The following is a 24,897-nucleotide window of genomic DNA, read 5'->3' on the forward strand; positions in this document are numbered from 1 at the left end:
TGTTAGCAGTAAATAAAACCCTGTGAGTCCAGCCCTGCCGCTTTTGACAGGTTGTCACAGAGGGTGAGGAGAATTGAAAGACTCCCCAGCAGAGTTGGGGAGCTAAGGTCTTAGGAATGAGCTGCCTGGACCACGAGGGAGAAACCCCTTGTGCCACAAGTGGGAAGCCTTCTCAGCCATGAAGCACCAGCTACATCTTCCAAAATGGGCAGGATTCCTGCTGACAGAGCAGAGGGTGGAACACTCCAGACCTGGGGCCCCAGGGTGTGGGTTGGCAGTTAGGGTGCATGGAGAGGAACCCAGGAGGTAAGAAAGCTGGAGAGGCCAGGCTGACAGAGGGGCAAGTCAGTTCCATGGGGGCGGGGACTTAATTTGTCCCCCAGTGAATCTCCAGAGACGTAAGACAAAGTCTTCCCCTCTTTCTTCAGTGTTTTGGAGCATTTCCAAAGTTTCTTCACCTTTCAAGCATCCCATCCCCTGGACTCCCCCGTCCTCTCCAGGCCTATGTCCCATCCACCCTCTCAGCCATTGCCTCCTCTACTCCCTCTCTGGTTCCCGTTTTTCTGCAGAGACCACAGCATCCTGTCCCCGCCCAGGAGAGCTGCTGCATACACGGAGGGTGAGCAACTTCCTGTCCCTGCCAGACTCCAAGGGGCTCCTGTCTCCTGGCTGGTCCAGCCCCAGAGCAGAGGGCCATCCCACACTCACACACCTCACAGCGGCATGCTCACACTTACCCACACATACTCACTCCCACTTTTACTCACACTCCCTGTCCACCCTCCTACTGATTCAGAATACCTTACCATGCTGCCCCATGAGAGAAGCAGGGTCCTGGCCAATGGGACCAGCTGGCTGGCATCCACTGTCCCCAGCAGCTGCAGCCCCCACCTCAGCTCCTGCCCCCTCCATGGACACCATGGAGGACTCCATGGTGTCCATGGACACCAGGTGACACGTCCAGAGGAAAGACCCAGGTCCCTGGACACCAGGTGACACGCCCAGAGGAATGACCCAGGTCCATGGACACCAGGTGACATGCCCAGAGGAATGACCCAGGTCCATGGACACCAGGTGACACGCCCAAAGGAATGACCCAGGTCCCAACCCTGGTCCCTCCACTTATTACCTGGGAGGAGACCAGGGTCGTGGCCTCTTTCCCTGTCTGCAGGAGGCTTGGGTGATTAAATGACATAACGTGTGCTAAGGGCTGAGCAGGTTGAGTGCTATGCAAGTCACAGGGACTGTAAACAGACAGTTGAACATCCTCACCACCAGAACACCTCAGACTTCTAGCTGCCAGGACAGCGCTGGGGCTCCGGGGCTGAGCGCCCTGCAGCTGCTCTCTGCGCCCACAGACACTAGAGCCGAAACCCAGCACCCTGGCCCTACCTCGTTTCCTGCCAGCCAGACATACTCAGACAGCACTTATCCCCAAACTGGGGCATCTCCGCCCTCAAACTGGGGACCCCCAGCCCCTCCCACCCAATGGCTTTGATCAATAACCATTTTATAACTCCCCTCAGGCTTCCCTTGTGGCTCAGAGGGTAAAGACTCTGTCTGCAATGCAGGAGACCTAGGTTCAGTTCCTGGGTTGGGAAGATTCCATGGAGGAGGGCATGGCAACCCACTCCAGTCTTCTTGCCTGGAGAATCCCATGGACAGAGGAGCCTGGCGGGCTACAGTCCATGGGGTCACATAGAGTTGGACACGACTGAGTGACTAACACACACACACAACCCACTCGGCTCTGCTTCTCTGCTCTAAATATTCTGATGCTTTTCTTCCCTCCAGTCCGGGGATGCATGCTGCCCGCCTCCCTTTTCTGGCCTCAGAGCCCCTTTCTGCTCCATCTTTCCCTAGCCTATCTGTCCACACCCCGCCCTGACCACTTGGCCACTGTGCACCCCCACCTCCTCCCTCTCCCTCCACACCTGCAGCCGCTTCCCCTTACCTCCTCCCCCTCCCCCATCCTCGCCACCCAATCAGACCAAGCCAGCTCCCTGGAACTCAGCCAAAATTTCAGCCCAGGCAAGTCCTTCCTTGAGCAGTCCTTCTGTGGACAGGGTGGCAGTGGGGAAGGAAGTGATTCCAGTGGGAGCATCAGGGGACCGGAACCGAGCGTGACTGGTGTGAACGGGGCACAGGAGTCACACCTGCATCCATTCTGCTGGGAGCCCCAGATGGCTGTGGAGGTCTTGTTGGCTCAGTCCTTGCACTCTGGGGCCAGGCAGTCATCTGAGGGGTGCGTGTTTGGGCAGACTGGACTGAGGCCCCCTGCCTGTTCTGAAATAGCTCTCCTGTCACTCTTGGAGAGATGCCCACAGCCAGGGGAAGACGAATGCCCAGCTACTCCTGCAGAGTCCTGAGCCCATCCCAGGCTGATCTGCAGCTGGAAGGCCTGCCTCTGCCCCCAGAAATCTCCTGAGGACCTTCCCATGGGCTGCAGGTGGGGATCCATGCCAGGGACTGGGAAATCTCCACCCTGGCCATTACCCAGGGAGCACTCACACTGGCGGCAGGCATTTGATATCCATCTGCCCAGGATGGCTCACCTTGTGTGGGCCTGCTGATTATGAATTCAGTGTCACCGGGTGCGAAAGACAAATGTCATTTACGCTGCTTTGCACTCTGTACAGCTTGGAAGCCAGGTTTGGGACCAGACAGAACTGAGTTTGAAGCCCAACCATGCCTCTCCTTAGCTGTGTGACCCCTGCAAGTGACTTAACCTCTCTGAGCATCAGCTTCCTCGACTGTATGATGGCGATTGCTAAGAGAACTTACCTTCAGGATTTGAGGATGAAGTCATCTCGTGCTTATGGAGTCAGTCATGGGGTGGGCACTCAGATGATCTCCTAGGAAAGAAGTAGAAGTAGCTGCTGTCATTGATATTATTTCTTTTTAAAAAATATCTATTTGTTTATTTGGTTGCTTCAGGTCTTAGATGGGGCACACAGGATCTTTGTTGCGTCTTGTGGGATCTTCCATTGTAGCGCGTGGACTCTCTAGCTGTGGCTCACGAGTTTCAGTAGTTTCAGTGTGCAAGTTTAGTTGCTCCCCCGCATGTGGGATCCTATTTCCCAGACTAGGGATTCAACTGGTGTCCCCTGCATTGCAAGGAGGATTCTTAACCACGGGACCACCAGGGAAGTCCTGATATTATTTCTTAACTCCCCTTGAGGCCGTGTGGGAAACAGGGTGCTGTGCCAGGTGCTCAGGAGGGAACAGCAGCCTTAAGGCCCTGAGCCAGGACCCAAGGGTGGGATTCAAGTACGAGGCCTGGTCCAGGCTTTTCCTCATTTGCAACCTGGAGCTCACCCTCTCCCATACCCCAGAGACAGAAAAGGAGAATGAGCCCATAGGTGTTTGTTTCAACTCCCTCTCAGAGGACCAGCAGGTGAAGTTCTGCTGGGCTGCCCGTTTGCTTTGGTCACATTGCTGCTCTGTAAGGCTCTTATCACTGGATAAAGGGTCACAGTGACTTGGCTGGTTTCCAGGGCTAGCAGGAGAGAGAAGACCCAACTTCAGTTCTGCTTCTCCCCCATTCAAGAGGGCTGTTTCCTTCCACCCTTCCTTCTTCTTCTCTAAGAGGTCCCAGGTGGTAAATGGTGGTGGTGGTTCATGGTTTAGTCACTCAATCACGTCTGATTCTTGCAACTGTAGTTCGTCAGGCTCCTCCGTCCCTGGGATTCTCCAGGCAAGAAGACTGGAGTGGGCTGCCATTTCCTTCTCCAGGGGATCTTCCCAACCCAGGGATCGAACCCATGTCTCCTGCGTTGCAGGTGGTCTCCTGTATTGCAGGTGGATTCTTTGCCACTGAGCCACCAAGGAAGCCCCTGGTAAATGCGTGGGTGGATAAAAATCACGGTAACAGGTGGAAGCAGGAACCGGTTGGTGTGAGTTACAGAACCATCCTTCTGGTTTCATCTTCTTTTCCTATCTGAGTCTTTACCTGGCAGAATTAGATATGAGAAAGCCACTCCCACCAACCACACACACCCCCCTCTTTTTTTAAATTTGTAGCATCTTAATTTACTTATAATAAGATGTACCCACTCAAAGTGTACAATTCAGTGAGTTGTGGCAGATAAATACACCTATGAAACCACATAATCAAGACAAACACCAAATCTATTTAATTGCCTATGGGTGACCCATTTGTATTATTCATGGCATTTTTATTGACAGGTGGCAGGAGCTCAACTCATGCTACCTAGGCAAAGAAAGAGGAATATTGATCTGTGTAACTGGAACATTCAGGAATATACCAGCATCAGGTATGGCTGGATTCAGGCATTCGAGTGACATCATGAGTGTCCTTTGCTCCCTTGATCCCTAAGAAATTCTTTCCCTGTGTCTGGCAAGATGACTGCTGACATCCTACCTCTTTAACAATGCCAAGGGAAAGAAATGGTCTTCTCTGACAGCCCTAAGAACACAGCCAAAAAGCCTGTGACTTGCTTTATTGTGCTATTTGCTGTATTGTGGTAGTCTGGGGTGGGGGGCGGGGAAAGCCCTGCAATATCTCTGAGGTCCACCTGTGCTCCCACCACAGCCAATTTCAACCATCATCTGAAGCAACTTAGGACAGAATGGAGACACAGACATAAAGAATAGACTTATTGACATGGGGGGCCGCAGAAGAAGAGGGCGGGATGTATGGAGAGAGTAACATGGAAACATACACTGTGATTTACTTGCTCAGTCGTGTCCAACTCTTTGCGACCCCATGGACTGTAGTCCACCAGGCTCCTCTGTCCATGGGATTTCCCAGGCAAGAATACTGGAGTGGGCTGCCATTTCCTTCTCCAGGGGATCTTCCCAACCAAGGGATCAAACCTGGGTCTCCTGCATTGCAGGGAGATTCTTTACCAACTGAGCCACCAGGGAAGCTCCAACATATACACTACTGTATATAAAATAGATCAGTCAGCACAGTTCAATTGCTCAGTTGTGTCAGACTCTTTGCCACCCCATGGACTGCAGCACACCAGGCTTCCCTGTCCATCATCAACTTCCAGAGCTTGCTCAAACTCATGTCCATCGAGTCAGTGATGCCATCCAACTGTCTCATTCTCTGTCGTCCCCTTCTCCTTCTGCCTTCAATCTTTCCCAGCATCAGGGTCTTTTCCAATGAGTCAGTTCTTTGCATCAGGTGGCCAAGGCATTGGAGCTTCAGCATCAATCCTTCCAATAGATAGCCAATGGGAAAATAGATAGCTAATGGGAATTTGCTGTATGACTCAGGAAACTCAACTGGGGCTCTATAACAACCTAGAGGGGTGGGATGGGGAGGGAGGTTCAAGAAGGAGGGGACAGATAGTATACCTATGACTGATTCATGTTAAGGTATGGCAGAAAATAACACAATATTGTAAAGCAATTATCCTTCAATTAAAAATAAATAAATTTAATTTTAAAAATCTTTCGGGGGGGGTGGTGGAAAACACCTTCTGTTATGAAAGAGGGGAAGGAAGTAGAGACTGGTCAGACAGAAAGAACAGAAGAACTCCACTTCATACAAAGCTGCCTGAACAGATTTCAGAAAGGAATCTTCCAGAGTTTCCTCCCACCTGAAACTCTGGTCAAGGGAACCCAGGGTCAAGAGAACACTGACCCTGACAAGGCTGGACCCCTCATATTGACAGTCCAGTCAATATGCAGGACAAGGGTCCAGGCTGTGTTCCTCCCCTCCCTACCCACATCGCCCCCACCCCCCACCCCCTGCCACTGTCAGTCACATTCTACAGAAAATTCAGGAACTTTCTGAGCCCACCACTTTCTGCAAAGCCATTCCAACCACCAGACCCGTGATTTTCAGCTTGTTCAGCTCTTTTAAAACAACCCTTTCAAAGCAGCCCAGAAAATGGGGACTGTGGCTTGATTTGAGGTTAAACAAATAAGTGCCATTTATCCACCAACACTCGAGGAATGAGATTTCTCAAAGCAAATTCCCCAGCTACGTGCTCCAGAAAAACTGCTGCCCCAAATTGCTGGGTTCCAGTCCAGCGTTCTCCATTTCCGAAGATATTTGGGTTGCTTTCAGCTCTGCTCTGCGCAGAGCACTCCGAGGAGGGTGGGGTTAGCAGCCAGGCACACCGCCTCTAGGCTGTGTCAGCCTCCCACCCAGCGCCCACAGGACCCTGGGAGCTCTTGGGTATTTCTCAGCCTGCTGGGAGATGGCTCCCCTCCAGCCCAGGGAGCCAGGCCAGACTGTTGGCTGCTCAAGGCAGACTATTTCTCTTCCCATGTTTTGAGGGCAGGCAAGAATGAGAAAAAGGAAGAAGAGAGAGAGGAAAAAAAAACAAAACAACTACTACATTCTCAAACAGATAAAACTCGGCTCTACCAGACAGGAAAGCTGAGCTTCTCAGCATATAGGGTGCAGAAGCAACTCGACAGAGAAATCTTTCTTCCTTTTCTCTCTGAGAAACATTGGTCTTTGTGCCCTTGCTGGAAATCTGGGCCAAGAGTTTTCAGATCTCCCTACTCTAAGCAGGAGGTACCCTGCAGCAAAAACAATGCTGCTGCCGTTGCTGCTGCTGTTTAGTCACCAAGTTGTGTCCAACTCTTTGTGACCCCATTGACCATAGCCTGCCAGGCTCCTCTGTCCATGGGATTCTCCAGGTAAGAATACTGGAGTGGGCTGCCTTTTCCTTCTCCAGGGGATCTTACCGACCCAGGGTTTTAACCCATGTCTCCCGCTTGCCAGGTGAATCCTTTACCACTGGGCCACCTGGGAAGCCCATAACTTACCTGAAATGTGCTCAGACCACTTACATTAGCCTACAATTGGGTAAACAGTGCTCCCCAAACATGCCATTTGCTCCCCTGCCTTTCCCAGCTATGCGTCTGACTAGTTTCAGCTGATGAATCTGAGCAGAAGGGATGCATGCCATGGCCAGGCTGAGGCAGTAAATCACCCAAGCCCCCACCTCTAGTCCACTCTGACAATGGAAGAGTGTTCCAGATGGCACACTTCTGCCCAACATCTTCTGCCTGGGTCCCTGCATGAGCTTGTGGAGCAGAACTACCTGCTGATCTGCTGGGATATACAACGTGATCAAGAAATAAATCCTTGGGACTTCCCTGGTGTCCAGTGGCTAAAACTCCGAGCTCCCAATGCTAGGGTCCCAGGTGTATTCCCTGGTCAGGGAACTAGATCCCATATATGTTGCAACTAAGAGTCCGCATGCTGCAACTAAAGACTCTGTATGCCATAAGAAGGACTGAATATTGCACATGCTGCAACCAAGACCTAGCACAGCCAAATAAATAAATTAAAAGAAATATTAAAAAGAGAGAGAGAAAGAAACCCTTATTGTGTTTAGCCACTGAGACCCAGGGTTGGTTTGTTACTGCCCCATTACCTGGCATGCCCTGGCTGATTCAGGCTCTGGCGCACTTTGCCATGTTGTTCGCTGGGAGAGACCAGTGTAGGAGAGGTGGAAAAGCATACTTCCTCCCCTTCTGGCCAACAGCCTTCACCAAAGAAGTGATTACGTTCAGGGGCCTACAGTTCCCTGTCTCACCAAAGATTGAAGGAACTTCTCTGAGGTTTCGGCCTGGGTCTGTGCCTTCCTTGGAATTTCTCCATGGCACTTGGTTGAGCATGAACACAGAAATGGTCACCACTCACATTCTCCCATTGCACAGGGAATGAAACACTGTCACTGGTGGTCCCCCATGAGGTGGGTGGGATTGGCTTAATTCCTATTTTAAAGATGAGAATATTGAAGCTCAGAAGGAGTCAATATCCTCCTAAGGTTCCACAGCTATTTAAGGAACTTGAATCTAGGTCTGCGCCTCTTGCCACACCATATTTCTCAAAATGTAGCTCACAGACTCTAAGGTGGGGCCTGAGAATCTGCATTTTCAGAGCTCCTCCAGCAATAATGATGCTCACCGAATCTGAGCATAAGACTTCACACCATACTCCACTGCCTCTTCTGTCAGACGAAGCCAGCATAGGAGCAACGCGATTTGAGGGGTAGAGAAAAGGACCACCTCCCCAGCCAAAACCACCACAACAAAATGTCTTCCTGGCCAGGCTGCTATTTGTGAAATTCTCCCCAATGAGCCATTTCTTTGATTTTTCCCAGCTAGGCACAACCATCTGCAAGACATCACTCTTCAAGGTACATTTCTGCAGGGAAGCAAGACCTTTCTCTGAAAGCAGGGATGCAGCTGGAGGCTGCAGGCAGGGAGGTCTGCAGGAGGAGGCTGGGCCTTGTGTGGTGGGGGTGGGAGGAGGGCTCCCAGGAGGAGATGAAGAAAATGCACCTGCAGGAGGCGGTTAAAACCTCACGTACACATGCACACACAAGAAAGAGTCACACAGAACTGGAGAGGAGTCTCAGTCTTACTATTCACTACCTCCGTGAACTTGCAAAAGTGACTTCGTCTCCCTGAGCTTCAGTTTTCTCATCTGCGAAATGGCACTACTCACAGAGCCTACCTGCAGTGAGGTCGCTGTCAGAAGCAAATGCAATTGAACACGGATGACAGTTACTATTTATCCATCCCTTACCAACCGCCAGCAGCCATTCTAAGTGATTTACACACGTTAACTCGTTTAAGCGTCGCCATTACCTTATGATGTGGTGATGATCTTTAGTGAAAGTCAAAGTGTCAGTGGCTCAGTTGTGTCCGGCTCTTCATGACTCCATGGACTGTAGCCTGCCAGGCTCCTCCGTGGAATTTTTTGTCCATGAAATTCTCCAGGCAAAAATTCTGGAGCGGGTTGCCATGCCTCCTCCAGGGGATCTTCCCGACCCAGGTTTGATTCCTCTTACATCTCCTGCACTGGCAGGCAGGTTCTTGGCATATTATTGGCAATAGATATTACTGTCTCCATTTTACAGATGAGGAAAATGGGCCTAGAGAAGTTAAATGACTTGTGGTAAGTCAGTAGCACAGTGCTACTTCAATCCGTTGTCAATTTGAATCTAGAGCCACTTATGACACATGATGGTGAGCCAGGACTTTTAAATTTAACCCCCAAAGTATTCAACCCCCAATATTTTGGCTACCTGATGTGAAGAACTGACTCATTGGAAAAGACCCTGATGCTGGGAAAGATTGAAGGCAGGAGGAGAAGGGGACGACAGAGGATGAGCTGGTTGGATGGCATCACCGACTCGATGGACATGGGTTTGAGCAAACTCCGGAAGTTGGTGATGGACAGGGAAGCCTGGTGTGCTGCAGTCCATGGGGTGGCAAAGAGTCGGACATGACTGAGCAACTGAACTGAACTGAACCCCAAGATGAAGTTCCCTGTCCCTCATTCATTCCTCCATGTGCTGAGTGTTTCTGCATGGTTATTCTATGCCAGAGTCTGGCTTAGGGAATGTGGCAACTCAGTGTCATTCTATTCTATTCTGCAGCTTCATTCTATTCTGCAGCAATGCAGATCTATATCAATAGTATATTTGGAGAGATTTCTATTGTCCCCAGGATCTAGCCGACCATCAGCCCCAGGGTTGTTCTGCAGGGCTAGGGGGACTCAGCCTCCTCCTGGGAGAATCCAGGCTCTGGGTGTTTCAGGAAATGTCTGACCTGCCAGGTTTCCGTGTGACTGATCAGTTAGAGCTGAGGAAGGGGGTGGGCCGAGAGGGGAGGTTTCCCGTCAGCCCAGCTTTTGTCTCTCACATGAGCCCGAGACAGACAAACCACAACCACAGACTCAACCAGCTGTGGAAGCATCGAACAGGAAACCCAGAACATCTGGTGCTTTACTTCCTCTGAAGGCTGTGTGTGTGTGTGTGTGTCCGCCTGTGTGCATGTCTGTTTTCTCTCCCTCTGTTGTTTAGCGGGACGGGGATGCAGACAGGGTTGGAAACCACAGGTCTTGTGGTGACAAGGGAGCCAGACACTCGCTCCCCAGCCCTTATGGTGCCTCATCCCTCCCCAACGGTGACCCAGGATCTGACCTAACCTCACAGGCCACCCTCCAACACCTAGTGTCAAGCCTCCACACACTTTAAGAAAAGGATTTGTTTTTTTTCCTTTTGGATTTGGGTGGTTTAAGAGGAACTTGTTTGCAGATGAAGTGGGAGAGTTCTGCTTAAACCTAACTTGGCCTCAGCATGACTGTGTGTGTTAGTTGCTCAGTCATGGCCTCAGCATACAGACCCACAAAAAGCTGCGCCTGGATGACAGCTGTCTCTGAAATAACTTGAGCAGAATCTGTGGATGACCTCTGAGGCTGTGTGCTGGTCAGGGGGCTGTTTTCCCACTAGTGGTGTTGTCCTATGTGTAAGGCCTGAAAAGACAGGCACTGAGAAGGGAAGAAACATAAAGAAGTGCAAAGAAAAGCCCCCTCAGCCAACACATAGCATGAGGTCTGCCTCGTAGGCCTGTTGTCTTTAGGAGGTAGGATTATGCTCATTTTTACAAATCATAAAATTGAGATGCAAAGGAGGCTCATAACTCACCCCTGGATCATTCAGCAAGTCAGGAGCAGGGCCGAGTTTCAATCAAGTCTGACTCCTAGCTGCACCATATCTCCTAGATCTCACTTCATTCTTCAATGAACAGTAATCATGCCCAGCACACAACTGGTGCTCAAAGTCATGTTTCTGGAATGAGTCAATGAAATGAGCTATCACTGATGGCAAGGGCTGTCATCATCATTGTATCCTCTGGGGCTCAGCACCCCTGGGTGCTTCCAAAGTTCCTGAACAGTGACATTTCATTTACCTGGAGGTCATTTACCTAGCCAGGACAACTGCTTAGATCCTGGCTAAAAATCTTAAAGAAGGTAGAAGGAACCACAAGCTGTCAACAGAAGTCACAAATCCTTAAAAGTTCAAATACTTAACTCAAGAGAACTTTTCAGGCTCTGAGTCACAGTTGGGTTACCCTTAATTTACCTATTTCCAAAGAAGGCTGAGCACCAAAGAATTGATGCTTTCAAATTGTGATGCTGGAGAAGACTCTTGAGAATCCCTTGAACAGCAAGAAGATCAAATAAGTCAATCCTAAAGGAAATCCACCCTGAATATTCACTGGAAAGACTGATGCTGAAGCTGAAGCTCCAATACTCTGGCCACCTGATGCGAAGAGCTGACTCATTGGAAAAGACCCTGATGCTGGAAAAGATTGAGGGCAGGAGGAGAAAAGGGTGACAGAGGATGAGGTGGTTGGATGGCATCGCTGACTCAATGGACATGAGTTTGAGCAAGCTCTGGGAGATGGTGAAGGACAGGGAAGCCTGGCCTGCTGCAGTCCGAGGGGTCGAAAAGAGTCAGACATAACTGAGTGACTGAACAACAAGTGTTAAACTTGTTAAAGTGTTAAAAAGTCTGCGTGCTGACCTTACAAAGCACTGGCTTAGAAAGGAGATGGTCTGCTAGAGGAAACTTGCTGGAAACACAATCTGGGAATTCAACTAGAATTTTCAAGACTAGTAGAAATTATTACAGGAATTAGATACACTTCAGCAACAGCTAGATTCACTGAATATGAAAAAAGAGAGCTTGGAATCTGTAAGTATAAAATGAAGTAAAAGTTTTCATATTACTCAGCTACAAAAGGCAATTCAGTTGAGTGTATTAATGGAACTCATTCAGGTATATATTTATTTTGTAGTTTACTAACAGGAATATAATATATTTTTTTCCCATTCAGGACTTCAACTATCCTAGTTGAGTAAAAAAGTAGATTCAGTGGGCATGGAAGCCCACTCCAGTGTTTTTGCCTGGAGAACCCATGGACAGAGGAGGCTGGCAGGCTGCAGTCCAAAGGGTCTCAAAGAGTCGGGACATGACTGAAGCGACTTAGAACATCATGGCAGATTGTTATTGAGTACCTACCTGTACAAAAATCAGGGTGCCTGCTGAGGCACACAAAATCTAATGGTAATTTTAAAACATGTGAACAAGAGACTAAAAACAAATGAAAAAGGGGAGGTCAGTTCGTTAAAGATGTAAAAGCTCCCACTTGCTTTATTATTCATCTAAAGCATTTTGAGGGCTTCCCTGGTGGCTCAGAGGTTAAAGCGTCTGCCTGGAATGCAGGAGACCTGGGTTCGATCCCTGGGTCGGGAAGATCCCCTGGAGAAAGAAATGGCAACCCACTCCAGTACTCTTGCCTGGAGAATCCCATGGACGGAGGAGCCTAGTAGGCTACAGTCCATGGGGTCACAAAGAGTCAGACACGACTGAGCGAAAAGCATTAAAGGTGTCATTAAGGATGCAATGGCGCCAGGGACACGACTGAGTGACTTCACTTTCACTTTTCACTTTCATGCATTGGAGAAGGAAATGGCAACCTGCTCTGGTGTTCTTGCCTGGAGAATCCCATGGACAAAGGAGCCTGGTGGGCTACAGTCCATAGGGTCGCAAAGAGTGGGACACAACTGAGCGACTAACACACACACACACTCACACCAGTGTTCTTGCCTGGAGAATCCCAGGGACAGGGGAGCCTGGTGGGCTGCCATCTATGGGGTCGCACAGAGTCGGACACGACTGAAGCGACTTAGCAGCAGCAGCAGCAGCACCAGGAGCGGTAAGAGACAGGAGAGACAAACTGATTCTCAGGTATCTGCCCTTCAGTTCAGTTCAGTTCAGTTCAGTCGCTCAGTCATGTCCGACTCTTTGTGACCCCATGAACTGCAGCATGCCAGGCCTCCCTGTCCATCACCAACTCCCAGAGATCACCCAAACTCTTGTCCATCGAGTCAGTGATGCCATCCAGCCATCTCATCCTCTGTCGTCCCCTTCTCCTCCTGCCCCCAATCCCTCCCAGCATCAGAGTCTTTTCCAATGAGCCAACTCTTCGCATGAGGTGGCCAAAGTATTGGAGTTTCAGCTTTAGCATCAGTCCTTCCAAAGAACACCCAGGGCTGATCTCCTCTAGAACGGACTGGTTGGCTCTCCTTGCAGTCCAAGGGACTCTCAAGAGTCTTCTCCAACACCCTTAGGCCCTTAGAAAGCCAGATGGAACTGAAGCAAATCTCTGATGGTTTCTCTGGCTAAAATTAAAGGCATAGCAGCACAGGCACGCAGACTTTAAGAGTGCTCGCTCACAACTTGGTGTTTAAGAACTACACAGGCGCCAACCTGAAATGGCACATGCGCAGTGTCCGAGGTCTTGCTCGTTTTCATACCTGCGGGCAGGCTGAGCCCTCTTCTGCGCTGGAGTTGATGTCATGCAAGCGCCGGGGGTACATGACGTCATCCGAGCGCGCCTCCCACGGTACCCAAGCCCTGGGCTCAGACAAAGGCGTTGCTGTGGAGACGGGGCTTTGAGCCCCGTCTCCGATACGAGATTGGAGGAGAGAGGGTCAGCTGATGTTGGTAAGCTTTCCGAAAGCTTGCGGGCGGCGCTGTAGGTCTCTGTGTGCATGGATTCCCCTGGCAACTCAGACGCCTTCTTGAAGTTCGCCGGCGACTTCCAGGAACCCCCCAAAATTAGAGTCAGAGTCCAAAATTTAATTTGAAGGGTTTCTTGACTTAAGGTAATAAATTTCGTTGTACCTCTGGTCCAAGTAAAGTAAAAATTCAAACTGCCCTAGATCCTATTATGGGCCGGGCAGAGAGACCCCAATAAGGCTTAAATTTATCACTTAAGCAGCGTAGGGATGGGAAGAAGAATCTGGACCAGACGACTTAGGCCTGGGGGGTAACCTAACCTTTTTGAGCCTCAATTTCCCATATGCATGAAAATATTTTTTCCTAAGAAACTCTTTGATTCCTTTCTCCCTCGGACTCACACCGCCACTCTCTACCTTTCTCCAAATATCAAAGCTCCTTGAAAGAGTGTTTGTAGTCCCAGTGGCCCCCTCTCCCCACTCTTTGTTGAATCCTTTAACTGCACAGTTTCTTCCTGTTGTTTTCTCACCTGCTCTGTCGGCAACATTTGAAACAGTTTATCACCTCACCTCCAAGCAACACTTGCCTCACTTGACTTGCAGGCCTGCTCAGTCTCGGTTTTCTTCTTCCTACTGAAACTGAACAGGACCCTTTGGTCCTTGTACCCCACGTCCTCTGCCTGCCTTTTGTCTGGGCGGGGGGACTTTAGCCAAAGAATAAATTTGATCAGAGAAGTGAGAAAACACAGAAACAAAGAAAAACAATCAAAGGATTGTAAATAATAATAATGTACCATTAAGCATAGTTCCTTCTTAGTTCCTTCTCAAGGGCTATAGATAATGTTCTGAGCCATATCTTGTCAGCTGTCTTACAGACACTGAAACCCCAGGTGGAAGAAGTTAACTACATCATGACCAGACTGTACCCATGACATAAACCACCAGAATTCCGAGAACTGTATGCAAGAAATGGAAACAAACTGACCCTGGAACTGAATATTAACTGTATTTAAAACTGTCGAGATGACATTGGTCAGACCACCGATGACCAGTTTCAAGGTGACTGTCAGCTGATAGTTCTGTTTCTGTATGTAGCCCCCTCCCTCAGCCTCTAAAAGCTCTTGCCCGCTGACTATCAGTGGCAGGGAGTTGGCCTTTGGACAGGCATCCACCCTCCCTTTGGTTGCTGGCATCCAAAATAAAGGAAACGCCCCTTTCAACCAACCTGGCCTCTTTAATGGCTTTTGAGCAGTGAGCAACCAAACCCCACTTTCGGTTACACTACTTCTCAGTCTCAATTGTTAGTTCTTCCTCATTCCACTGAACTTTCAATGTTGCAGTGCCCAGAGTACTGGTTCCTTGAATTTCTTTCTTTCCACTTACTATACCTTGGTGATCTCATGTAGTTTCAGGACCTTGGAAACCATCTATATGCTGATAAGAGCCTCTCCCCTGAACCCCAGTACTTAAATATACAACTATCTATTTGGAATCAAAACTTGAGTTCCACTCAGCTACTCAAACTCATCCTGTTGGAACAGAACTCCTGAGCCTCTCCATCAAAAGGTGTTCCCCCATGCTCTTCCTTCTCTCAGAGAGTGAAACACCTGACCTTCGAGCTCTCAGACTCCAAACCTTCTTCATCCTACATCCTACTCCAATTCTTCATCCTACATCCAATCTGTCAACAAATCCTATTGGCTTTTTCTTAAAAATATACCTAGAATCCTACCTCCACTTACACCGTCTTAGACCTAGCCCCTCATGTCTCATAGATTATTGTAAATGGTTATCGTAATGGCCTCCAAACTGTTCTCCCAGACTCTACCTTTACCCATCTCTTTCTCAGTCTATGTTTCACTTGAAAACAGCCTGAGTAATTCTGTTCAAAGTCATACCACATGGCTCCTTTTGTGAAAAACCTTCCAAAGACTTCTCTCTCACTCAAGTAGAAGCCAGAGTTTGACCATGGCTACAAACGTCATCCAGGGCTTCCCTGGTGGCTCAGTGGTAAAGAATCCTCCTGTCAACCCAGGAGACACAGTTTGGTTCCTGGATCAGGGAGATCCCCTGGAGGAGGAAAAGACAACCCACTCCAGTATTTTTGCCTAAATAATCCCACAGACAGAAGAACATAGTGGGCTACAGTCCATGGGGTCACACAGAATCAGACACAACTGAGCAGCTGAACACACACTCACAAATGTCTTCCATCACCTGACTCCTGGAAGCTTTCTGAGCCTGTCTCCTAATACCAACTCACTTCCTTTACTTCAGCCATATAGGTCATTTTGTCAGGCTTCCGTCTGCCTCCAGGACACTGAACTTGCTTTTACCTCTGGTTGGAGCTCGTCCTCAAATAGCCCCAAGTCTCCCTCTCTCACCTCCATCAAGGCATGACTCAAACAGTCCTTATTCAGATAGGCATTCTCAGACTTCCCTGGCATCCCAGTGGTTAAGACTTTGTGCTTCCAGTGCGGGGGCGAGTGGGTTTGATCCCTAGTTTGTGAACTAAGATCCCACATGCCTTTCTCAAGGCATGGGAAAGAGAGAGAGAGGGAGAGACGGAGAAAAGAAAGGCATTCTCTAACCTCTGATTTGCAGTTACATAATCCCACACTTCCACTGGGCTTCATGGCATTTATTGCCTACTAAAATACCATATAACTTCTTCATTTTATTTGACATCCCTCTTCATGTGAAGGCAGCGATTTTGTCCATTCCATCACGGCTGCATTCCAAGTGCCTAGATAGAAGTCAGCAAGTGATGGGTGCTCAGGAAGCAGTGAATATGCATTTCAAGCTCAGAGGGTTCAGTAGTGGTTACCAATCAGAGCTTTAGGGGCTTGCAGGAGTTCCAGTCCCCCTTTGCTGCTTAGCTGCTTTAGGAAGCTTAACTGAACCTCCATGTCCTCATTCTTAATGTCAGTGAAATAATACTTCAGACTTTCATTCAGCAACAGGGAGCACCTCACCCCCACATGACCAGCAAGCACTGTGTTTGCTAGTTGCTGGAGACTATGGAGAACCTAAACACACATTTCCTCCTGTCCAGGTGTCTGGATCCTGAGGATGGGATACAGATGACATCCAGGTAGTCTTCCAGATAAGTGACTGATTACAAACTGTGATGTGCATGACAGAGGAGAAGCAATATAGTGCTGAAGGGAGGGGGGGAAATGTCTCTGAGGGAGTGACTTCTTAATAGTATTAGTCAGCTTGGGCTGCTGCAACCCAATACCGCAGACCAGGTGGCTTCAACAACAGACATTTATTTTCTCACAGTCCTAGAGGCTGGAAGTCCAAGATCAAGGTGCAGACAAGTTTGGTTCCCCCTGAGGCCTATCTCTTTGGCTTACAGACTAGCACCTTCTCCCTGCATCCTCACATGGCTTTAAAACATTTTTTTAAAGTTTTCCATACTGCATAGCATGTGGGATCTTAGTTCCCAGAAGAGAGATTGAACCCACACTCCTTGTGGTGGAAGTATGGAGTCTTAACCACTAGACCACCAGGGAAGTCCCACAAGGCCTTTCTTCTGTGCACTTGCAACCACGGCTTCTCTCCAGATGTCCCAATCTCTTCTCATGAAGACAGCAGCCAGATCGGATTAGGGCCTACTCTAATTTTCTCATTTTAACATACTTAACTTATTAGAGGTTCTGTCTCCAAAAGCAGTCATATTCTGAGGTACTGAGGGCTGGAAATAACATCAATCAAGGCCCAAAGGATGCATAGAAAGGAGAGATGGGACAAGGGGAACCCCAGGGATAGGGAAGAATATGCACAGAAATTTCATGGCTGGAAAGAGTATGACAACTTGGAAGAAACGATAGGTCCATGTGGCTTGAGCTTGGAGTAAGGGGTCTTGGTAGGAGATACACTGGGGTTTGGGGGCAGCAGGGCCCTGGAAGCCACCTAGGCCTGTGATTGGTGATGTGATAAGTGTTGTCTTATGAAAAGATTCCTCTAAGCACAATGAGTGGAGGGAGGCCGTCCCCAGCTCCAAGGTTGTGGGATAGTAAGGATTATCTGACAGATTACATGATGAGTGTCTCATTCAAGGGCTCAATGAAGGGTCAACTATGAGTATTTTTTAAAATAATTGTATTTATTTATTTTATTTTTGGTTGTGCTGGGTCTTCATTGCTGCATGGGCTACTCTCGTGGCGAGAGGGGGCTATTCTCTAGTTGAGGCAGGCGGGGGCTACTCTCTAGTTGCAGTGCATGAGCTTCCCACTGGGGTGACTTTTCTTGTTGAAGAGCATAGGCTCTAGGTATACGGGCTTCCGCAGTTGCAGCACATGGGCTCAGAAGTTGTGGTGCTTGGCTGTAGTTGCTCCGCTGCATGTGGAGTCTTCCCAGATCAGCAGTCAAACTCTGTCTCCTGTGTTGGCAGGCAGATTCTTTACCACTGAGCCACCAGGGAAACCCCAACCGTGAGTATTTTTAATAGTGCCCCCCAACACAGTTGATAGAGAGCTGAAAAAGAGACCAGACACAGGCTTAACAAACAGAAATGATAAACACACAAGCATAGTAAGGAGAAGCATCCAAAAGAAACCAGTCTCCACATTCGGAGGTGCTGGATACAACATAGCTTAGACAGATGTGATTTGTGATTGAAACTGAAAGTCTTAGATGAAACTAACACAAAAGAGAAAATGTGTAGATAGAGCAGATGAACACTTACCCCTGGAAGCCAAAATACAGTGGAAATTATTTGGTGAGAGGGAGCACTCATCTTTATTTTTTTCAGGCCCAGCTAAAAAGCTTCCCTTAAGCTTTACCTTTGGCGAAATGGATACACAACATGTAGTCCTAAAAGACTTGGGGTAAAGGGGGTGGTCATCTCCCACAGACTCTCAGTAATGGTGGGGACAGAGGGTTCTCAGTTCATTCCTAGAATTTGTATCAGGAAGTGAAACCTGGTGTCATCTCCCTCCCACCTTGGTGAGTGGAGAGTGGTGAGTCTACCCTCTGATGACTCCATGCAGCAAAGTTCATTGCTTCTTTGTGTTGGAGGGAAACAAGATGAGCATTTCATCTCAGGGGCTAAGGAGCAATAACTATCCACTTTGACAGTCTGGACAAGGGGCCATCTGCCAGTGATTGGGAATCTACAGGACAGCCCATCCTAATTGGGGGCCAAATGAACTTTGGAATCTGCTTTGCTGCTCCCCTGGTGGCTCAGATGGTAAAGAATCTGCCTGCAATGTGGGAGACCTGAGTTCGATCCCTGGGTTGGGAAGATCCCCTGGAGAAGGGAATGGCAACCCACTCCAGTATTCTTGCCTGGAAAATCTCATGGACAGAGGAGCTTGGTGGGCTACAGTCCATGGAGTCGCAAAGAGTTAAACACGACTTAGCGGCTAAGCATGTGTATCACATATATATATTACCTCTTGTAAGTCCTGGTCTGGCCTTGAGCTACACAGACCCTAAAGCCTCCTCTTTATAGAGTCAAGTATTTGTTAATAGCTGTACGGTACCCTTCTTAGGCCTCCAAGACTGATACCAAAAGCTCAGTTTCTCTGTACACCAGTGCTAAATCGAATCTCAGAGACAGAGTTTTGGGTGAAGTAGAAAAAAATAGCTGTATTGCTTCACCAGGCAAAGGGGGACACAGCAGGCTCATGCCTTCAAAACCATGTGTCCCAACTTGGGGAAGACAGTGAGAAGTTTTCTAGTAATTGTTCAAAGGGGGTGATTAACTCATGGACATTCTTCTGATGGGTTGGTGGTGAGGTAAGTAGGAGTCCACATCATTCAACCTTCAGATCCAGCTGCTCTGGGGTCTGCATGCTTGTGAGTAGCATGCCATCGTTAATCATTAACTTCTCCCACCTGGAGGGGGTTTCAGTATCTTCAAAATAGCTCAAAAATATTATTGTGTGTATACATTGATGGGGAAATGGGCCCTTGCTCCAAGGCTGCTCTTGACTGTTTATTCCTCCCTGGTCTCACATCCCCTCCCTTCCCTAATTAACAAAGGCTTGAATCTGCCCATTGGAATTTAGAGAAGGTCATGGAGGCTGAATGAAGACTGTTTCCTATAATCAAAAAAATGGGGGGACTTCCCTGGTGGTCCAATGGTTAAGAATCCACCTGCCAATGCAGGGGACACAGGTTCCACATGCCACAGAGCAACTGAGTCCGTGCGCTGAGCCTGTGATCTACAGCCCATGCTCTATAACAAGAGAAGCCACTGCAATAAGAAACCCATGCTCCACAACTGGAGAAAGCCCACATGCCGCAGCGAAGACCTAGGCCAGCCAAAAATAAATACATAAGCAAAATTATTTAAAAAAAGAAAAAAGAAATGGGGGACACAGAAAGGCCTTGTGCCCAGGAGCTCCACAGGGCCCTGAATGGTGTTGCAACTTCTGTCCCCAAACTGAACACCACCCGCTTCCCCAAAAAGTGTTCTTCTCTTAACAGTGATTTTATAACTCTCCTTGTACATAAATCTTAACATAACTGCCTTTGGATTCATTCTGATAAGAGAAACCACTGGGATAAATGGTACATTTTTTATAGTTTCTGCTCTATGTTTCCAGATCACCCTCCAGAAGGGGTGGTTTCTGTTTGTATGCCCAGAGTCAGTTTATAGGAGAGCCTATTTCCTCACTCCCTCGCCACCAAATTGGGGAATTTTCACTCTTTTAATTGTTGCCAATCTGATAGGGAAGAGTGATTATCTCACGCTTGCTTCCATTTCATTTCTTTGATTACGGGTGAAGCTGGACATGTTTTCCAACCACATCCTATACTTTTGCAATCAAGTTTTGGAGCTAGATGCGGGAGCTTACATGTATTCCAGTTACATTTTATCTTGCTGGATTCCATCAATCATTCCTTCCTGTTGAGATAATTTGGATCCCGATTCTGTGATTCCGACATATTGGCCTTCCCACACAGCCCTGTGTTATTTGCACGGTTGATAAGCAGTTATCTTTGGCTTCATCCGAGTTGTTGATAGATGTTGAAGAGTTTAGGGCCAAGGATAGGACTGTTGGGCAGGCCACTGGAGAACGCCTTGGGAGGACACTGTCCCGGGTGCTGTTTGGATTCCACCTGACCACACCCAGGAGCCACGGGGAGGAGAGGGAAGGGAGCAGAGCCTGCAACACGGACAGGGGCCAGGTACAGATTCCAACCTGAACACTAATTAGCTGTGTGGCCTTGAGCAAGTGGTGTTACCTTAAAGGGAGATGTGACACATGATTATCTACTGTCCCTTCAAGCTCTTGGAGCCTGTTGGTCACTATTTTGTCCATAAAGATTTCATGAGAAACTTTCAAACTATAGTCAGAAGTCATCACTGGGATTTCCCTGGTCTGGTGGTCCAGTGGTTAAGACTGTGCACTTCCAATGCAAGGGTGCACGGAATGTGGGTTTAATCCCTGGTTGGGAAACTAAGATCCCACACGGCATGTGGCATGGCCAAAAACTAATTTAATACGTAATACACAAAGTCGTGTGTGACTCTTTTGCAACCCCGTGGACTGTAGCCTGCCAGGCTCCGCTCTCCATGGAATTTCCCAGGCAAGAATACTGGAGCAGGTTGCCATTTCCTTCTCCAGGGTATCTTCCTGATCCAGAGATCGAACTCCAGTCTCCCACGTCTCTTGCTTGGCAGGCGGATTCTTTACTGCTGAACCACCAGGAAGTCCAAATAGATAGTTAAATAAGATTAAAAAAAAAATCCGACAAGATTATTCTAAGGAAGGAACAGTAAATACCCCCATGTAACAGATAAAGAAACTAAAAGAGAAACTAAGTAACTGGTTTAAGTGACATAATGAGTCACTCCTAACTCTGGCCACCTGGCTTCTTATAGCCCTGTCTGCGGACTAGTTGTTGATTTTTCACCTTGTAAATTTACCACCAGCTTACATAAAGATGGCCATTCCTTGCTGTGTGATCTTGCTCATTCATACTAATAATAACTGTAAGAATGATAGCAGAGGCTGCTCCTTGGCTGTCCTGTGTGTGTGCCAAGTGCGGTCCTGAGTGCTTCACACAACTGAACCCTTTAATCCCGACAGCACCCTGCAGAGCCAGTGCTGTTTGCACTTTTTTTTTCCCCACAAATGATGAGCTGGAGGCACAGAGCAGAGTTTAAGTGACTTGCCCAAGGTCACCCATCCTAAAGGGCAGAGGAGCTGGGCTTGGGACTCAGGCAGCCCAGTTCTCCCATTTACTTCTCTCAGGAAAGAGAAGTAAATGAGGACAAAAACGTAGTCGCCATTAGAAGTTAGTGTTAGTCACTCAGTCGTGTCTGACTCTTTGCGACCCCATGGACTATATGTAGCCTGCCAGGCTCCTCCGTCCATGGAATTCTCCAGGCAGGAATGCTGGAGTGGGTTGCCATTCCCTTCTCCAGGGGATCTTCCCGACCCAGGGACCGAACCCAGGTCTGCTGCATTGCAGGCAGATTCTTCACCTTCTGAGCCAAAATGTGGCAAGGATTAAAAGTAATTTCTCCCCCCAGTTATGAATGTCTTGCAAAGAGTGGTCTCAGCTGTTTATGGAGGAGCAAATGGATTCTTTCACCCCCCTGAATGAGCTGTGTGTAAAAGGGAGAAGGAGCCAGGTGGAAACAGGAAGTCAGGGCATGAATAACCTCTCAGGTGGGCGCACAGGCCTAGCAGAATCCTGAGTGGATGGCAAAAGCCAACAGTGAGCGTGACCTCGATGTGTGACACATGAACACCAGGACCCAGGAGCACAGCCAAGCCTGATCATGAGACAGGTCCCTGCTCTATGGCCCCCGCCTTCCAGTAACAAGATCCCAAGCACAGCGGCCGCTGGCACAGAGGAGGGAAGGGCTGCAGACCTGGCCAGGACTGGGCGCCAATCCACGGATTCCCAATCTCATCTTCCAGTTGCTAGACTACGCTGCTTTCCAGTACATTATTTGGGATATAAAAACGACAACGTAAGGAAAGCATTTTCACTTAAATAATTTCAACCGCAAAGAGGCAAACTGGCTTCTGATTCCTTTGGCAGGAGCAGGTGATGAACTCACTCCGATTGACATATTGAGAGCTGCTCTTCCCAGATCCAGCTGGCAGCTTCATAATTATGGAAACGTCCATGTTGTTCCCACTTACCCAGGGCTAGGCCTGCTGGTATCTGATTCAGTGTTTACTTCATGAATGAGGTCAGTTCCCAGCACAGCTGGGCTTTCAGCAAAGAAACCAGAGTGGTCAGCAGACCGCGTCCTCACTCACATCTGACTGGGGATGTCAGGGCCGCCTTCTCACAGCTCACCCACATTAGCCACTCGCTCTGGCATTTTCTGGGGCTTGGCTCTCCTCCCTGCTTTGCTGACACTTCCCTGTAGAAGCAGACAGAGCCCGCGCAGCAGCCTGGGCTCAATGAGATCATGTCCAGGTTTCCCACAGTACAACGGTTCGCTCTTCAACCTGCCCCCCTGGTATTGCAACATCTTGCCCCTCATGAGTTTCAGAACTGCCAGGAAACTGGGTAGGTTTTTGGGGTTTTTTTGTGTTTTGGTTTTTTAAAAATTATTTATTCCAGGATGGTTCCATTTGTGTGGCGTGAGAATGACTCAGAATGCCTTGGAAGCCACCTCCAGAGGTAACTATGTCCCACAGGCCAGAGGATCCTCTGGGCCAACTCCCCACACTGATGAAAACAGGAACAAAAGCTCAGGAGGGCTCAGAACACTCGTTTATGGAGTGACATCCCCAAAGTTTGTGGAGGCGACTGGGAGAACTGCTGAGGGCAGAGGAAAGGTGATGATGCTCCAGGGAAAGGCAGGGCTAAGCTCCCAAAGGCTGCACGGGCAGCAGTAGACTTCATTGTCATTGACCCACTCCCCTTCTTGACTGCAGCCGTGGGTCAGCAGCAGGATAAAGCCTGGAGTCTGAGTCTGAAGCAGCTATTTCTCAGCTCTAGAGTGTGTGTGTGTGTGTGTGTGTGTGTGTTTAGTTGCTCAATCATGTCCAACTCTTTGCAACCCCATGGACTTAGTCATCCAGGCTCCTCTGTCCATGAATATTCTCCAAGCAAGAATACTGGAGAGGGTTGCCATTCCCTTCTCCAGGGGATCCTCCCAACCCAGGGATCGAACCCAGGACTCTTGCATTGCGAGCAGATTCTTTACTGTCTGAGCAACCAGGGAAGCCCAGAACGTCTTTATCTCAACGAGATAAGGTCCTAGGAAGGTTAGAGAGAGCAATTTGGTTTGGATTCCACAGTGATCATGGGAATCATATGCTGAGATGGTTTCACTTAAAATCTGGGGCAGAGTGGAGGGGAATCTGGAGTAGAAAGTGGTTTAGGAGCTGCAGGCAAAGGCAGATTCAACAAGGAAGCTTCCTCTTTCTCAGTCTTGACAAGGAAGAGGACATGGCACAACCCACGTTCGCACCTCCTAACAGAGCAATGAGACCGGTGGCTGCTAACACACATGTCGGAAAGCAGCATGGAGGAGCCACAGTCCCAGATGTAAAGACGTAAGCTCTCTCCTCCTTTGACCTCAGCAGGGTTGTTTTAGAAATACTCTGCTTTCTCTCTCATCCAAAGGGTCAGTCCCGGGGTCACAGGAGACCTCAGAACATCTCTGCCCACCGGAGGATCTAAAGACCCTGTTCGAGTCGAGTCGGATTCAGATCACTTCCCTGACATCCTCCCTCTGGAGTACCACCTGAGACTTCTCTGGTGGTCTAGTGGTTGCAAATTCATCTGCCAATGCAGGGGACATGGGTTCAATCCCTGGTCCAAGAAGATCCCACACACCAAGGGGCAACTAAACCCATGCACCACAACTACTGAGCCCGAGCACAGCCAAAAATAAATATTTTTGAAAAAAAAAAAAAAAAAGAGCACAACCTGTGTCAGCCCCAAGATGCTCTATCCACTCATTCCTGTGACCCAAACCCCCAGGACTTGCTCAGTGCTGTTGCCTGTTCTAGTCATCACTGTCATGTCACCTTCCAATCGAAATGGTCTTTTCCCTTGCATGTGCTTCTGGGAATTTTTGAACACTAGACTCTAAACAAAGTTCCTTCCTTCACCCCGTCTGGCCTCATCACCTCAGTTCTCTGTCCATTCAGTTGCTGCCACCCCAGCCATCCTGCTTATTCTTGAACTTATCAGACACACGTGCAGCTGGAGTCTAGGAACATGCTGCTTTCTCCATCTGGAATACACTCTTTGGGTCATCCACGTGGCTCCCTCGATCCCTTCCTTTAGGTCTTCATCCACGTGCCTGCCAGCCAGTGAGACCTTCCCAACCACGCTCCTCCCCGGACCGCCCCAGCCACCCACCCCTGCGTGTCCTCCTTCCACACAGATGATCCCTGGAGCTCTCATCCGTATCTGTGACAGCAGCTGCTACCTGTCTGTCCTCTGCCTGCCTCCCTCATTGGAACACCAGCTCTGTGCGGGCAGGGATTTGACATTTTTTTGTCCACTGTCACAGCCCAGTACCTGTAGTAGGGCTTACATATCCACCATAAAGGAGGCTGAGTGCCGAAGAATTGATGCTTTCAAACTCTGGTGTTGGAGAATACTCTTGAGAGTCCTTTGGACAGCAAGGAGAT

The 24,897-nt window shown here is 48.8% G+C and overlaps 2 long non-coding RNA genes across 4 annotated transcripts; one reads left to right on the forward strand and one right to left on the reverse strand.

Moving 5' to 3' along the window:
- LOC112585085 lies at positions 1 to 13,224 on the reverse strand. Of its 3 annotated transcripts, XR_006641086.1 has the most exons (5): positions 13,115 to 13,224; positions 10,437 to 10,580; positions 8,593 to 8,879; positions 2,785 to 2,855; positions 1 to 217 (listed from the first exon to the last, which is right to left on the reverse strand). It is a non-coding gene; the product is annotated as an uncharacterized LOC112585085 (long non-coding RNA). The 3 variants fall into 3 exon arrangements; XR_006551144.2 differs by having other exon boundaries at positions 1 to 2,855; XR_006551145.2 differs by having other exon boundaries at positions 1 to 2,855; positions 13,068 to 13,162.
- On the forward strand, positions 13,087 to 24,897 carry LOC112585086. The gene is made up of 3 exons (XR_006551146.2): positions 13,087 to 13,304; positions 22,868 to 22,927; positions 23,683 to 24,897. It is a non-coding gene; the product is annotated as an uncharacterized LOC112585086 (long non-coding RNA).

Source organism: Bubalus bubalis, chromosome 5 (genome assembly GCF_019923935.1).
Source record: "Bubalus bubalis isolate 160015118507 breed Murrah chromosome 5, NDDB_SH_1, whole genome shotgun sequence".
NCBI lineage: Eukaryota > Metazoa > Chordata > Mammalia > Artiodactyla > Bovidae > Bubalus > Bubalus bubalis.